The sequence below is a fragment of the Cervus canadensis genome, chromosome 19 (assembly GCF_019320065.1).
Source record: "Cervus canadensis isolate Bull #8, Minnesota chromosome 19, ASM1932006v1, whole genome shotgun sequence".
NCBI classification, from domain to species: Eukaryota; Metazoa; Chordata; class Mammalia; order Artiodactyla; family Cervidae; genus Cervus; species Cervus canadensis.
The window spans coordinates 57,949,163-57,966,523 of NC_057404.1; the positions used below are offsets into that span (position 1 = coordinate 57,949,163).

At 38.0% G+C, this 17,361-nt stretch overlaps 1 protein-coding gene across 1 annotated transcript in view; it reads left to right on the forward strand.

Annotated features, from left to right (window-relative positions):
• Positions 1-17,361, forward strand: part of MARCHF1 (membrane associated ring-CH-type finger 1) — an 816,302-nt gene that overhangs the window by 630,383 nt on the left and 168,558 nt on the right. The window lies entirely within an intron of this gene.

The window sequence follows — 17,361 nt, forward strand, 5'->3', positions numbered from 1 at the left end:
CTGATTTCAAGGCTGCAGTCACCATCTGCAGTGATTTTGGAGCTGGAGAAGAGAAGATCTGTCCTTACTTCCACCTTTTCCCCTTTTATTTGCCATGCAGTAATGGAGCCAGATGGTATGATCTTAGTTTTTTGTTTTTTTTGTTTTTTTAATTAATTTATATTTTATTGAAGGATAATTGCTTTAGAGAATTTTGCTGTTTTCTTTCAAACCTCAACATGAATGAGCCATAGGTATACACATGTCCCCTCCCTCTTGATCTCCCTCCCACCTCCCTCCCCATCCCACCCCTCTAGGTTGATACAGAGCCCTGTTTGAGTTTCCTGAGCCAGACAGCAAATTCCCGTTGGCTCTCTATTTTACATGTAGTAATGTAAGTTTCCATGTTACTATTTCCATACATCTCACTCTCTCCGCTCCTCTCCCCATGTCCATAAGTCTATTCTCTATGTCTGTTTCTCCATTGTTGCCCTGTAACTAAATTCTTCAGTACCATTTTTCTAGATTCCGTATATAAGTGTTAGAATATGGTATTTATCTTTCTCTTTCTGACTCACTTCACTCTGTATGATAGGTTCTAGGTTCATCCACCTCATTAGAACTGACTCAAATGTGTTCCTTTTTATGGCTGAGTAATATTCCATTGTGTATATATACCACAACTTCTTTATCGATTCATCTGTCAATGGACATCTAGGTTGCTTCCATGTTCTAGCTATGGTAAAGAGTGCTGCAATGAACAATGGGATACATGTGTCTCTTTCAATTTTGGTTTCCTCAGAGTATATGTCTTTTTATTTTTATTTTTTTATATTTAGTCTTAAGCTGGCTTATTCACTTTTCTCCTTCAACCTCATCAAGAGGATCTTGAGTTCCTCTTTGCTTTCTGCCATTAGAGTGGTATCATCCTCATATCTGAGGTTGTTGATGTTTCTCCCGCCTATCTTGATTCCAGCGTGTAGCTCATCCAGCCTGATGTTTCTCCTGATGTGCTCAGTGTATAGGTTAAACAAACAGGGTGACAGTGGACAGCCCTGCTGTCCTTTCTTGATCTTGAACCAATCAGTTGTTCCATAAAGGAGTCTAACTGTTGTTTCTTGACCCGCATACAGCTTTCTCAGTAGACAGTTAAGATGGTCTGGTATTCCCATCTCTCTAAGAGCTTTCCACAGTGTGTCATGGTCTACACAGTCAAAGGCATTAGTGTAGTTGATAAAACAGAAATAGATGATTTTCTGAAATCCCTTGCTTTCTCTATAATCCAGCAAATGTTGGCAATTTGATCTCTAGTTCCTCTTCCTTTTCTAAAACCAGCTTGGATGTCTGAAAGTTCTTGGTTCACATAATGCTGAAGTTTAGCATGCAAGATTTTAAGCATGACCTTACTAGCATGGAAGATGAGTGCAATTGTCCAATGGTTAGCACATTCTTTGCTACTACCTTTCTTGGAAATTGGGATGAAAATTGACCTTTTCCAGTCCTGTGGCCACTGCTGGGTCTTCCAGATTTGCTTGCATAATGAATGCAAAACCTTGATATCATCCTCCTCTAGGGATGTGAATAGTTCTACTGGAATTTCATCACATTCACTAGCTTTATTAATAGCAATGCTTCTTAAGGCCGACTTCACACTCCAGAATGTCTGTCTCTGGGTGACTAATCACACCATTGTAGTAATCCGGTTCATTAAGATCTTTTTTGTACAGTTCTTCTGTGTTTTCTTTCAATTTCTTCTTGATCTCTTCAGCATCTGCTAGGTCTCTACCATTTTTATCCTTTATTGTGTCCATGTTTGGGTCAAAAACTCCCTTGATCCTTCCAATTTTCCTGAAGAGGTCTTTAGTCTTTCCCCCTTTTTTATGTTCTTCTATTACTAAACACTGTTCATTAAAGAAGACCTTCTTGTCTCTTCTATCTATTCTTTGAAACTCTGCATTTAACTGGATGTACCTTTCCCTCTCTCCCTTGCTATTCACTTCTCTTCATTCCTCTGCCACTCTTTTGCCTTCTTGCTTTTCTTTTTCTTTGAGATGGTTTTGTTTGCCACCTCCTGTACAATATTATGGACCTCTGTCCATAGTTCTTCAGGCACACTATTATCTAGATCTAGTCCCTTAGATCTATTCATTACCTCTACTGTGAATTCATATGGGATTTAGTTTAAGTCATATCTGCTGGCTTAGTGTTTTTCCTGGTTTTCTTTAGTTTAAGCGTAAATTTTGCTATGAGAAGCTGATGATCTGAGCCACAGTAAGCTCCAGGTCTTGTTTTTACTGATTGCATACAGCTTCTCCTTCTCTGGCTACAAAAAAAAATGTAATCGATTTGATTTTGGTGTTGACCATTTGGTGAAGTCCACGTGTAAAGTGTTCTCTTGTGTTGTTGAAAAAGAGCATTTGCTATAACTAGTTCATCCTCTTGGCAGAATTCAGTTATCCATTGCCCTGCTTCATTTTGTTCTCCAAGGCCAAACTTGCCTGTTACTCCAGGTATATCTTGACTTCCTACTTTTGCATTCCAATCCTGGATGATGAATAAGACGTCTTATTTTGGTGTTAGTTCTGGGAGGTCTTCTAGGTCTTCAGTGAGCTGATCAACTTCAGTTTCTTCAGCATTGATAGATAATAGGAGCATAGACGTGGATTACTGTGATATTGAATGGTTTGCCCCAGAAACAAAGCGAGATCATTCTGTAATTTTTGAGGTTGCACCCAAGTACTGTATTTCAGACTCTTTCTTTTGTTGATTCATTTCTGCTATGGGATTCATGCCCACAGTAGTAAATATAATGCTCATGAGAATTAAATTCACCCATTTCCATCATACACCTATACATACATCATACAACTATATACACACATGCATCGTATAATACATGCATCACACCATACAACTATATGCATCATGCATATATATATCATACAACTATACAACCATATAAAGTATTCTAAAACTAATAAAAATTTCCATTTTCTCCACTCTGCTAGGATCTTCTTATATAATTTCTGTCTTACCTGAAGATTAAGGAAAGTAAGTGTGTGGATTTTGATGTCAGCAAAGGTTTTGGCCCAATTAGTAGAAGGCTATTTTCAACATATTTAAATTTATGAGACATTGTTATTGTTGCCGTTCCAGCCTGCAATGTAGGGAGGAAATTTATATGTAGTTAATTACTGAAAAGTGCAGTACTTTTCTCTTGCTGTCAAGTCCATGACAGCAGCCCTGCAACCCAAGCTTCAGTTCACCCTCTACAGTTCTTGCTTAGAACATCTTCAGGCAGTCACACTGCTGGATTTTCTAAAAAGTATTTTGCACTGAACAAACTAACTGACTTTAAAAAAAAAATGGTTGAAACAATTTTGTGTTTTAAGACTTATCCATATTATTTTAGTCACTTAAGTATTAAAAATGCAATGCAGTGTAGGCATTAAATGATAAGATAAAAGATTGAATGATAATAGTGATAAAATATTTAAAATAAATGACACTAATGATAAAAGATAAAATGTTTCCTCATCAAAAAATTTGTAGTTCTTAGAATCTAACATGAGGATTCCAAAAATTCAGGGCTTTGTGTTTTAGCTTTGTCATTTCTATGTGGTTTTGTCATTTCTATTTTTCAATTTAAAAGTAGAATTTTAAACTGTTTTTAAATTGTATTTTAAAATGGGAACATATAACAGTGGTTAGAAACAGGAAGTATAAAGCAGAACCTTGAAATCTCTGAAAATAGGCCAAAAAAGAAAATTCTATAAATTCCATCTCGTGACATAGCATCTGTTGTTTGATTGCTCTGCTCCCTGAAAATAAATATGACAGTGGAGACCCATGAAAAGATGCTTAATACATTCATTGATAGTAAGCATAGCAGTCAATTCAGCAAGAAGGGATAGTCGCTATTTTAAATGAGTGCTTGATATGTATGGAGTTGCAAGTGGTCTAAATCTGAATGTGTATTTCTTTGATGAATCCCTGGTGATAAATTCATTAAATAATCACTCTTGCTACAGTTTTTACACGGAACTGGCACAGATCCTGAGAGGGTTTTATTGTGTCAATGTGTGTCTGTGTGTGTGTGCAACTAAAAAGAGGAAGAGTTGGTTGGGAGCAATAAAGTGAAAAACACTTTTTTTTATGCTCAAACATGTCTTCACAGTCAGTTTCAGAATCAGGAACAAGGTTAAGCTCACAAAATAGAAAAAGAAATCTTAAAGCAGTGTGTTACAGAGGCCAAAACTTTATTAAAGTAGCACTATCAAATGATGTGTTTTATGGTTTTCAGTAGACATGTGGACAAATAGTTTGTTCTTTAGAACTAGATGGACTAGAAGATATTCGTTGATATTTATTCTAACTTTTGGACCACTTACTGATGTTTGTTCTCAGTATTTACAATGAAAATGGGAAGAAAGTAATCAAGAGTAAATTAAATAAAATAGGACATTTTAACTTACTCTGTGAGATTGTAGTAAGTGTGTTTGCATGCAGCATAAATGTGAATGTTTGCCTGAAGGGGAGTGAGGGTGTCAACTACATCAAACCCATTGGGCACAGAACTCCATATTCATCAAAAATCTCTTCTTCTGAGAGATTGCATCAGTGTGTCCAGTGGAGTAGTATAGCTGGTAACGTTTAGTTATTGAAAAGTAGGTGATGTTTTTAAGGAAGATTGATAACAAAATGCAAAGTATCTTTGAGAGTTGATTCTAGAACACACATGCAGTGGTGAGAATGGTTAGAATTTTTTTTTTTTTTTTTTTTGGTGTAAATTCTTTTTTTTTTTTTTTTTTTTTATTAGTTGGAGGCTAATTACTTCACAACATTTCAGTGGGTTTTGTCATACATTGATATGAATCAGCCATAGATTTACACTTATTCCCCATCCCGATCCCCCCTCCCATCTCCCTCTCCACCCGATTCCTCTGGGTCTTCCCAGTGCACCAGGCCGGAGCACTTGTCTCATGCATCCCACCTGGGCTGGTGATCTGTTTCACCATAGATAGTATACATGCTGTTCTTTTGAAACATCCCACCCTCACCTTCTCCCACAGAGTTCAAAAGTCTGTTCTGTATTTCTGTGTCTCTTTTTCTGTTTTGCATATAGGGTGAGAATGGTTAGAATTTTTTAACCTAACTTGGGCCATTTTTTTTTTTTTTTTGGTGAAGGAAAAAAAGTCACAGTAAAGGGGAAGAGGATAGATAAAGGGAATTAATTCAAACTTCACCTTAGTGATCTTTAAGCTCAAAGCTTGTTTATATAACAGGGTTGTTTCTTTAAATGTTATACACTCTCCAGCAATACTTCAAAGAAACGTTACTTCTATTATACATACAAAAATTTTTGAGATGAAAGAAAATTAGAATATGAATGGAAGAACATCATTAGTCACCTCTACTACCTGAAAATTCACTTTGAAAAAACATTTCTTTGAGGCAGTAGAACAGGACAGCTCCTTTAAGTCCCCTGTCACCTGAGCATCTATACCTCTTAGAAGAGGCTGCAAACAACCAAGTTCTCCCCCCCAGCAGACTTCCATTGCAGGCAGCATTTTCAAGATCTCTTTTCAGTTATACTCTTTTTAAAAAACATTTTATTGAAGTGTAGTTGATTTGCAGTTTTGTTCATTTCAGAGTTACAGCAAAGTGATTCAGTTATACACATATATACACTCTTTTTCAAATTCTTTTCTGTTATAAGTTTATTCAGGGTATTAAATACAGTTCCCTGTGCTATACAGTAGGTTCTTCTTATTTATCTACTTTATATATACTGGTGTGCATCTGTTAATACAAAACTCCTAATTTATCCCTCACTCCCTTCCCTTTGGTAACCATGTTTGCTTTCTATGTCTGTGACTCTATTTGAAAGTGAAAGTGAAAGTCACTCAGTCATGTACAATTCTTTGTGACCCCATGGACTATACAGTTCATGGAATTCTCCAGGCCAGAATACTGGAGTGCGTGGCCTTTCCCTTCTCCAGGGGATCTTCCCAACCCAAGGATTGAACCCAGGTCTTCTGCATTGCAGTTGGATTCTTTACCAGCTGAGCCACAAGGGAAGCTCAAGAATACTGGAGTGGGTAGCCTATCCCTTCTCCAGCAGATCTTCCCAACCCAGAAATCAAACCAGGGTCACCTGCATTGCAGGCAGATTCTTTACCAGCTGAGTTATCAGTGAATCTATTTCTGTTTTCTAAATAAGTTTGTTCATATCATTCTTTAGATTACACATATAAGTGATATCATATGATATTTGTCTTTATCTTTCCGACTTACTTTGCCTAGTTTAATAATCTCTAGGTCCATCTATGTTGCTGCAAATTGCATTATTTCAGTTATAGTCTTGACATTCTTTAGATTACACATATAAGTGATATCATATGATATTTGTCTTTATCTTTCCGACTTACTTTGCCTAGTTTAATAATCTCTAGGTCCATCTATGTTGCTGCAAATTGCATTATTTCAGTTATAGTCTTGACAGAATCTTTCAAGCAATTGCACTGTAATTTGTATCTGTATAATTTAGTCTATATTACAAAATATTATGACATCAAGAGTGACATGGGAAGTCTGTTGTACTAAAACTTACAATAGAATAAATTCTGTTTAATTTTGCAGAATGTTCCAAAGTTGTTGGGATCAGGACCATTGCATCCAGTCTAGTAGATGGATAAGGCTACCTTATAACTTTCATGAACCCAGAGTACTTTTACCTTTGATGGACACCTTACTCCCCCAAATTAAAATTATCCTTTATGACCATGTTAATATAAAGACATGTGTACATGCTAAGGCACTTCAGTCTTGTCTGACTCCTTATGACCCTATAAACTGTTGTTCACCAGGCTACTCTGTCCATGGGGTTCTCCAGGCAAGAGTATAAAGACAGATATAATCTAATCTGGATTTATTGTTATTTATTTATATTTATGATATTAATTGTGAAGAAACTAAAATCAAAATATTTTTACGAGTCATTAAATGTATCATAGGTCTCAAGCTGCACATCCATTGTGTCTACTGGATAAACTGTCCCTGAAAATGAAATATGTCTTTATTCCATCAGATTAGGAATATTTCAGATGTGATCCTTAGATCCAGTATACCTCCATGCAAAATTTGATTCATTCATAATTATCCATATCACTTGAGGACTCATTAATTGTCTGGAGGTACCTGCACCAACCAGCCAGGAGGCAAGAGATTCCCTCCTCTTGTACAATGAGAACAGTTTGACTTTAATATGTTTTGTATTTAGGACACCTTGGTGATATTTAATTTGGAAAATGGAGACACTGCTTTAAAAAAATTGAAAATCATTGTTAGAGAATTGTTAACAATTAGAGGTCCACTGCTGTATTTCAAAGTAACTTTTAATTAATTTGATCTTTGTAAACATCTTGGAATTTTCTGAGCAGTATGTGCTCATACTTCTTGACTACTATCCACAGAAGTACATTACTCTTACCAGGAAGAGATAAATGGAGACAATGATAACACCAGTTCATTGCTTTAAACTCCTTATGCTTTGGTTTATTAACAAAACATTTTTGCCAGACCTTTTCAGCATTGCAAGTGTCTGAATTTTATTGTCTGTGAAAACTGTAGTGTAACTACTCTTACTTTATTTTTCAATATCCAGTCTTAGTGAAACAATGCAAATCTATGTATAACAGCTGATTGCATTTGTCAGCTGTCTGGTGTTTTTGACAGTTTTATTTTCTTAACTACCCTATTTGGGAAAATGCACTGAAGCCCTGACTTTTAGCTTGAAGTTCTGAAGAACAATCTAGTAGCAAGAGATTATTAGAAGAGATAAAAGATGAAAAATGGAAGATAGGGTGATAAATATGAAACCTTAAGGATTTTTAGCTTCTATTAATTTATATGTACTTGATACTTACAAGCTTGTGTGACACTGTGATTTATAATAAATATCTATTTGGTGTTTATCCCCAGTTCTGGCGCAGAGCTTCCTCAGAAGCTTCCTTGGAATTTCGTAAGCTATAAGGATGTCCTGAGAGTCATCACAAGTCCCTTTCCACCACACCTGAGTTTAAGTTAATGCAGCTACTTTGGAAAGCACCTAAGGGGGAGAGACTGGTTGCTAGGGGAATCAAACAAGAACAGAGGGCTGGAACTTTAAGTCCGAACCCCTGGGGAAAGGGCTGGAGGTTGAATCTCCCACCGATGGCAATGATTTGATCAACCAGGCCCATGTGATAAGCCTCCATTAAGATTCAAAAGGAGGGGGTTCAGACAGCTTCTAGATTAGTGAGCCAGAACATTTGTTACGTACCACGCGGCCAGGACCCAAACTCCACCAAGAGAGAAGCTCCTCTGGGATCTTGCCTGAGGTATCTCTTTGATTTGTATCCTTAAATATCTTTGCAAAAAATTGATTATGTGGTGAGTAAATGTGTTTCCGAAGTTCTGTGAGCAGCTCTAGAAAGTTAATTGAAGACAGGTTATAGGAACCCCTGATTTATAACTAGTTGATCAGAACCATAGGTAACAACCTGGACTTTTGCTCCTGGCATCTGAAATGAGAGCAGTCTTGTGGGACTAATCCCTTAGGTGTCAGAATTGAGTCAAGTTATAGAACACCCAGCTTATGTCAGAGCATTGCCACTTCCTCACACACACGCTGGAACTGGATCTGGCATTGTTAGCTTGTATATGTTGGTGTAAGTCAGAGGATTTAGAAGAGATCCAGGGATTCAGTATGTTGGAAGAAGCACTGTCCAGGAGAAATGTGACCTTGACTCTGTAACTAGTAGTTACTCCTGGGCTAGTCACTTAGTCCACAAACTTCCACTTCCTTTCCTGTAAAATCCATTGTTGCAAAGATGGAAATAAGATAGAGACTAGCAGTGCTGCAGACAGGATGATCTGAGATTATCCCTAATACTAAAACTCAGAAACACTAGATAAAAAATAGCAAATATCCTTATCCATACTGTGTGAGCAAGAGAGTAAGAGCAGTCTCCAGAAATCAAAAAGAAAGAGGGGGCCTTAAGCCAGGGAAACTGGCCTGTGAATTGACAGGTGGCTGCCCTGGGAGCTGGTCATTGTTATCACCTGGTGGGTGTCCATGCCCACTTAGGAAAGGAGACAGGGCAACTGGCCCGCATGGGACGTGGAGTCAAACACCCAGTCCCTCCCTTTGAAAAAGTGGTGGGGATGGGGGGGTGGGGGGGGGTGTGTCTTTAAAATGTTTCCTGAGAAGTTTAATCACATTTCTGTACTACACTCCAGTTATAGGCTCAAATTTGTCTTATCTGCATGAAATAGGTTCCCCTAAGTTAAGAAACATTATTTGTTCCAGGCCGATGTTAACCCCAGGGAACTAAGATCCCACATTCTGTGGAGCAGCTAGGCCTGCCAGCTGCAACTACTGTGCTTGAGTGCCAAAACTAGAGAGTTCATGCACCACTATGAAAGAGTCCACCTACCACAACTAAGACCCAAATAAATAAATATTTTTAAAAAACTCAGAAATGAAAATATCAAAATTCACAACCCATTATCTGGTTCCTACTGAGAATGGATTTGTATTCCTTGCAAACAAAGGCTTCCCTGATGCCTCAGGTGGTTGAGTCTGCCTGAAAAGCAGGAGACCTGGGTTCAATCCCTAGGTCAGGAAGATCCCCTGGAGAAGGAAATGGCAACCCACTTCAGTACTCTTGCCTGAAAAATCCCATGGACAGAGGAGCCTGGCAGGCTACAGTTCATGTGGTCGCAAAGAGTCAGACAAGACTGAGAAACTTCACTTTATTTCCTTGCAAACAAAGAAAAGAATGTAGATAAATGAAGACTTTGGATCCAAGAAAACAGCTTCCAGAATGGAATTATGTTGAGTGGTGGCAGAAATTAGTGTAGTGCACGACTTGATGTATACATAGCCAAAATTATTATTCAGCTGTATTAGGGAAATGGAAGGAATGTGTGGCTAGAGGAAGCATTAGGAGAGAATTGTAAGAAAGGTACATTCCTTAATTTCCCTAGGAGGGAATCAATAAATAATACCCATATCTTTAAAAAATAATAATAAAGTCAATTTTAACATATATTTGGCAATACAAAGGTAAATTACAAAATGAAGGTCTCAATGAGCTATAAATAGTTTATCTGTAGAGGAAGAATCCAAGTGAAAAATTACAGCATGTACACTTGGAAGTCTACAGTAATAGGTGAGAAAAAGTGGGGAAGGCTAATTGTACAGAATTCATAAGAATCATGACTCCTTAGATTTAGGAAAGTCAATGTTGAGTAAAAATCCAAACTGCAGAAGGTAGGGAGTGCAGAATACCATAGATAATAGAGAAGAGCAAAATACAGCAAAGACAGTACCTCCAAATAAACTAATACCATATTTTTTTCAATCAAAATAATACAATCCAGAAAAAAAAATGAAACACTACCATGTAAAGGAGAAAAATAGAAAAGAAAAAAGCCCTGTCAATCTAGGATTATATACTCACCTAAGTTATTTTTCAAGAGAAAGGATATAAGTTCTGATGGATATAAGGATACAAGTTCTGATGGAATTTACTACAAATATTTCCAAACAACTAAAAAATTTACTTACTCAAGAAGAAAATTAGGTTTAAAATGCCATGAGATACAAGAAGAAATGACAGTTGAATAAATCAACAAATGTACACAGGGAGCTAAATAAATGTAATAATAATAAACTTAAGGGCTTTTAACATCTAGGTCGAATGGAAAACTGAGGAACCATAATTGGAAAGATGAGAGGAGATGATAAACATTTAGCAAGAGATCAGAGCATGCATAGTAAAAATTTAAGAGTAAACTTGAAAAATGCAAGTAGAATGTATAACTTCCAAACCCATGCAAATAGAGGTAGAGGTAGGTGGCAGAAAGATATATGAATAGGGAAAACTTAATTAACATGATACAAAACAGAAAAGAAAAAAAGGCAAAAAAAAAAAACCAAAAACATGGTTAATATTAAGTAAGTACACAAAAAGATAATAGAAATAAATAATAATTCACTATGTAACTAATCACAATTAATGTATATGAATTAAATTTGATGTTTAATGACAGAATTTGTTAAAATTGACTCAAAAGAGCAAAATTCAGCTGTTTGGGATTTACAAAGGCATGTCTAAAGTCAAAGAATGGTTGGAAGAAAATGGATAGAAAAATTAGATAACAGAAAAATAAATCACAAAAGAAAGTTGGTGTTAATATATTAACATGAAGCAAAACTGACTTTAGGAGAAAAATAATTATTAAGGATGAAGAGAAAAGGGAAAAATTCACCTAAAAGTTAAATTAATTCTAAATATGTATGCACCATTGTTTTCAACAGTATAAACAGTACAATATTTTGAAACCAAGATAGAGAAATCAACGTTAAAGAGATTAATACATCCCTCTCAGTACTTGTGAAATCAAGCAAACAAAAGTTTGTAAATAAGATGCAAATAATGCAATAAATGACTTTCTCTAATTCACCATTTTCAAAGGAGGATACTGGAGACACTGTATGAACATTGTGATCCCTCCACCGAAAAGATGCTCAAGCTGTTATGGTCCTGAGAGGTAAATTCGTCTATCCAGACACTGCCTGTATATACCCTTGCTTTCTACAAATGTTATGGATATTTTAAATGTAAATCAACACATGAAAAGGATTTGTTGTTGGTCAGTCACTCAGTTGTGTTCGGCTCTTTGTGACCCCGTGAACTGCAGCACACCAGGCTTCCCTGTACTTCACCATCTCCTGGAGCTTGCTCAGACTCATGTCCATTGAATTAGTGATGCCATCCAACCATCTCGTCCTCTGTTGTCCCCTTCTCCTCCTGCCTTCAATCCTTCCCAGAACCAGGGTCTTTTCTAATGAGTCAGCTGTAAGACTGTGAAGTCCCAATTCAAGATCAGACAAACAAGATGTGGGGTACACAAGTGTTCAAACTTATAATGGCTTCAATACTCTTTTATATACATAGATGTTTTATAATTTAAAATTGAGACTCTCTAAAATGTTCATGAGTAGCTTTCACAATCTCTGACCTACTTCAAAAGGCAGAAATTCTATATTTCACACAAGCTTTGCTGGGGTTCAGCCTTGGCAGGATCCAGGGGATACCCTCAGGATGAACGACGTCGGTGAGAGAGAGAGAAGACACGTGAGACCCGCCTTGATAGGGCCAAGTCTGTGAGGGAGAGAGAGAGAAAGAGAGAGAGTGTGTGTGTGTGAATGACCAGACGGGGGTGTTTGCAGGGTCTGGCAGAGTCTGGCAATGCTTTATTTTTTACCGTGGCTTTTATACCCTAAATTAGTACATTTCTAAGGGGAAGATAGTTTAACATTACATCAGCTTGCCTTTCATGAAACCAGGGTGTTTTCTGCATGCTTCTTTGTTTATGAGGGTCTTGTACATTATCTTCTGGCCTTGGGGCCTATTGACATTTTATGACCTAGGTGAATGCAAAGCTGTTTTCCGTAATCTATTCTTTAATGAACACAAAGGTCAGTCCTTTTGCAGAAGTTATCAGTTAAATTTATCTAAAAGGTTTACCACACAAAGACTCTGCAGCTCCAGTGAGGCAGCCCCTGTTTAGCATTCCTGGTTAAAATAAACAATTTTAAACTCTTATTTTTCTAAATCTTTAACTATAACCACTTTTAGAATAATATTTTTATGTTCTCTAATAGGGCTTCCTCACCCCCGAAGGGCTCTATGTCTATTAGGGTCTTTATATGATCAGGTTCTTTATGCTATTTTATGATTAGGGTATTATAAGCAATCATGCATATTAGTACCAAGGGCATAAACACATTTGCCAAACAAACTAAAATACCAGCAAAGGAGTTTAAATTAAAACACTCCTTTCACTCTGGATAATCTCATAAAATACCACCACCTGGGAAACTTATTGATTAAAGTTCTAAATTGATTCTTATTTGGAAAGACATCGGGGAAGGCCTTCTGCCTGTGTCACAGAAATTAGGGAGTAGTCTATTGAAGCAAGCATCAGAAAAACAGATATCATCTTTAAGGTGAGCGCCAGGGGCAGCTTTTCAGAAACCCTGAAAACCTGATCGGCCTTGCCCGTCAGGTTTTCTCCCTCATGACCTTGTCATGGGTGGGATCTCGTATGCCGGCTCCCGGCAAAGCTTCTTCTGCCTCTAACTTTTCTTTTGCATTTTTTCCATCCTGTTGTTTATTTGTTTTCAGAATTCTCTATAGCTGCCCACTCCATTCCTATATTGCGGCTCTTTCTTGAATGTATTCTAGTCAGGCCTTCTACCGTCAAGGTAGAAGACTTGCTCTCGTCAAGGATGACAGAGATTTATGCATCGCAAGCAGTCTTCCTGCAGCGTCTAGCACAGTGGCCCTCCCTGTCTTCTCAAGCTGCCTATTCTGTTCACTAGACTCTCCAGGCCCCTCTCTGCAGGCTTTCTGACTGCCCGAATGGTCCCTACTCCTGAGGCTCTTTCAGTGATTCCTCTTCATTCTTCTGAATTCAGTATCAGAATGCCCCAGAATTGCATCATTACCTCTCATGTCTATACTAAGTCCCTAGATTACCATATTCATTCTTTGATTTTATTTAAAAAAAAAAAAAAATGAACAGAAGTGTATGCACACGTCTACCTCATGTATTCACGAGAGATCCCAAGGAAAAGTGACTAACTCAAAAGCAGTGACTTAGTGCTCCGGCTTAAGGTCCAGCTTCAGTGAAAGACAAACGGCAAAAAGCTGTGGAGGACAGTTATGGGGAGGTTACCAGAAAAAGCACAGTTAATAAGAGTAAGATCTATTATATAGATTGAAGTGAATACCTTCTTTGATAAAAGTACAAAGTTGTGTCTGGGAATGAACTTTCTTCCTTCATGGTAGGAAAGCAAAAGAGGGACAACTCTATAAATTCATGTTCTGCTTTTAGTCAAACAGGGGGACAGTAGGGAGCTTTTCTTGTGTCTGCTTCTACTCAGTTCCTTCAGCTCAAAATAATCCTATGTCAAAGTGGCATAATTTGGGTGTGGCATACTTTTCTACCTTTTATTTCCTGCCTTTGAAACTTTCCCAAGAAGTTTCACAGACCAGACATTGTGTTGGTAGATTGCTCCATATCTCATTGAACCTGTCTTTTAGTCCTGAAAATAGGTCAGTTCAGTGAAGCAGTTGTGTCTCCTTTCAGGAGGTGATGGTGAACAAGGTCTCCTATCAAAGTTAGGCATATGAGGTGCTAGAAATCTGGTATTTAATAAGATAAACTTCTATGGAGACAAAAAGAAAACAACTTAATGACTGAAAAACACTACAAGCCAGTTTCTGAGTCTGTAGAGCAGCCTGTCATGAGAATTTAAGATGTTGGGCTGAAAGCATCTTTTGAAGTTTGGATATTTCTGGTGATGTCACTGGGTCTTCCTGAACTTTCTGAGGAGTCACAGCAGCAGGGACAATGATTGTGCATACATGAATTATTGTCGTGATTTATCTGGAGTTTATATCAAGTTGTTCAGTTTCTGTTTTCAAGGCTTTGGGGGATGGGCAGTTTTATTCTTAGTGATTTCAAGTCAGAAGGGTGGGAGAAAATTGGGAACATAAAGTTGTAAAGTAGTAGCCAGATGTTGGAGGATCTAGAGTTCCATATCCAGTTGAGTTTATAGGTAAATGAACAAAACTAGAATCTGGTATCCATAAGGATGCACTACAAAAGTGATTCACTCTCTGCAGATAGACTGGCTCCCTCTGGGTCCCCAGTTGGACAGAACCATCCCCAGACAATGGCTAAGAGAGGCTAGGACTGTGTTGTAGGGCCGCTTTAAGACCTGCAGCCAGACCAAGGTCAGCATGCCTGTCTCCAGGGCTGGGGACAGCACGTCTCCTGGAGAGTCCCTGTTCAGGCAGGAGTGTTCCAAGCCTGTGGCTGAGAAGGCTGGTGACAAGTTACAGGGCCATTTCTATATCTGCATTAGGAACAAGATGAGCCTAGCCAGGCATGGCTCCTTGTTGGCTCTTGGGTAGTAAGAGAGGTCCCTCCGCAGGATGTGAGGGGCAGGAGCCAGGTCATGAACCACCTCAGAATCCACAGATTGGACAGCGGGTCTGTTTCTGGGGCATACGTTGATATGACCACTGAGAGGTCTCTTGGCAAAAGGTACTGGTGGCAGGACCAAGACCACATGGGTCTGTATCTCAGTCCACAGCAGGGGAGAACTGTCTCTGGGTCTGTAACGGGGGCCACAGTTGGCAAACCTGCCACTTGGCCATGGGCCTGCCTTCTTCAAATGGCCCTCCTCATTTTCGGGCGACACTAGGGTTTCACAATCTCTTTCCTTTATTTAAAATCTCCTACAAAGGCATTTTAAAGTATATATTTGTTTGGCTGCCCTAGGTCTTAGTTGTGGCATGTGGGATCTAGTTCCCTGATCAGAGATAGAACCCAGGCCCCCTGCATTGGGAGCATGGAGCCTTAGCTACTTGAATCCCATGGAAGTCCCCACAAAGGCATCTTTATGGGCAACTGTCAAGTTGATGCTGCTGGGCAGGGGGTAGCTATTCCATTAACTCTGCAGTGCTGACATCACTCCATTCCACAGTTTTCAATACTGTGTGATTCCAAAACATGTAACTCCAGTCTTACAGACCCAGCTACATACTCATCATCTTTACTTGGGTGTGGAACAAGCATCACAAGCTTAGTATTTCCAAGATCAAACTGTAAAATCCAAAATACCTGTCTGAAGAAAACCCTGATATATCTCTCAGAGGCTCATCTTTGAAATAAACCTACTCCATCCATCTCATCCTCAAGGCCCACCTTGATGTCAGTCTTGTCTCCTTTCTTTCTCTCTTAACTATCCCGTCATCAACTTGTCAGTGTTGTGTAAATAAACTTTACCTTTGACACATACTCTAAATCCAGCCTCTTTTTGTTTCTCTCTTATGACATACTAGACAAAGCTTCTATATCTCTTCCTCTTGATGCAATAGTCTCATGGCGAGTCTATCCATTTCCACTTCTCCTTCCCCAAGTTCTAGTCCCCCTACATTTCACACAGTGATAAACCTTCAGATAGATTTTCTTGTGTTTCTACCATGATCAAAACCATTTGTTAGATTCCAGCCAAACTCAGAAAACTCCGTTTGGTTTCACCACAGCTAAAAAGACCTATATAATCTGACACCTACTGTTTTTCTGACCTCTTTCTCATCACTCTGCTTCTCACTTGCTCTGCAGCAGCTACAGTGGCCTCTTAGCTAAACCACATCCATTTGCAAGAGCACTTGCTGTTTTCTGTCTGGACTGCCCTTTCTCAACCTGTGGATCACTCTACCTCTTCAGTCACTTCTTCAAAGAGGCCTTCCCCAACCACTCACTGAATTGCAAACCTCTCCCCAATGACTCTCCAGACCATTATCCTGATTAGCTGAACTTAATAGCTCTTATCTTTACCTAATGATCAGATAAAGCATTTTCTTGTGTTTTTTTTTTTCTTTTTAATATTCTGTCTCCAACCTCCCTCCTCCCACAAAATGTAGGAACTCTATAAGTGAGAGATCTTTATTTACTGTTTTACCCCTATTAACTAGTAAGAAACAGAGACATAGTCAGAGACCAATAAGTATTTGTTTAATGACTGCTGAATTAATAAATTTAGACTTTGCCTAAGTTACTGAGATACATTAAGAGTTGGATAAAAAAAATCAACTGGTATTTTGTTTTCTTCAGCTGTACAGCAGGGATGGGATTGCTTGATCATATGGAAGTTGCATTCTTAATTTTATGAGGAAATCCCATACTGTTTTTTTTTTTTTTTTTTTTTTTTTTAAGCGGCTGCACCCTTTTAAATTCTCACCAACAATGTAAAAGTGTTCTCTTTTCTGAACATTCTCAAAAAGATACATGGATCCTGATATTCACAGCATAATTATTTGAAATAGCCAAGATATGGAAGCAATCTAACCCTAACCCTAACCACCAATAGATGAATAAAGAAGTTGTGAGATATATATAAAATGGGGTATTACTCAACCATATAAAAGAAGAAATCTGTCACTTGCAACAAACTGGATGGACCTAGACAGTGCTGTGCTTAGTAAAATAAATCAGAGGACAAACACTCCATGTTATTACTTACATGCAGAATACAGAAAATTAAACAAATGAATATATATGATAAAATAGACTCACAGATAAAGAGAAAAAACTAATAGTTACTAGTAGAGAAAGGGAAGAGGGAGAGGCAAGTTGGCGGAGGGAGATAAGAAGTAAAAACTATTTTGCATAAAACAGATAAGCAAGAAGGATATACTCTATACCACAGGTATATATAGCCATTCATTTGTAATAACTCTAAATGACATA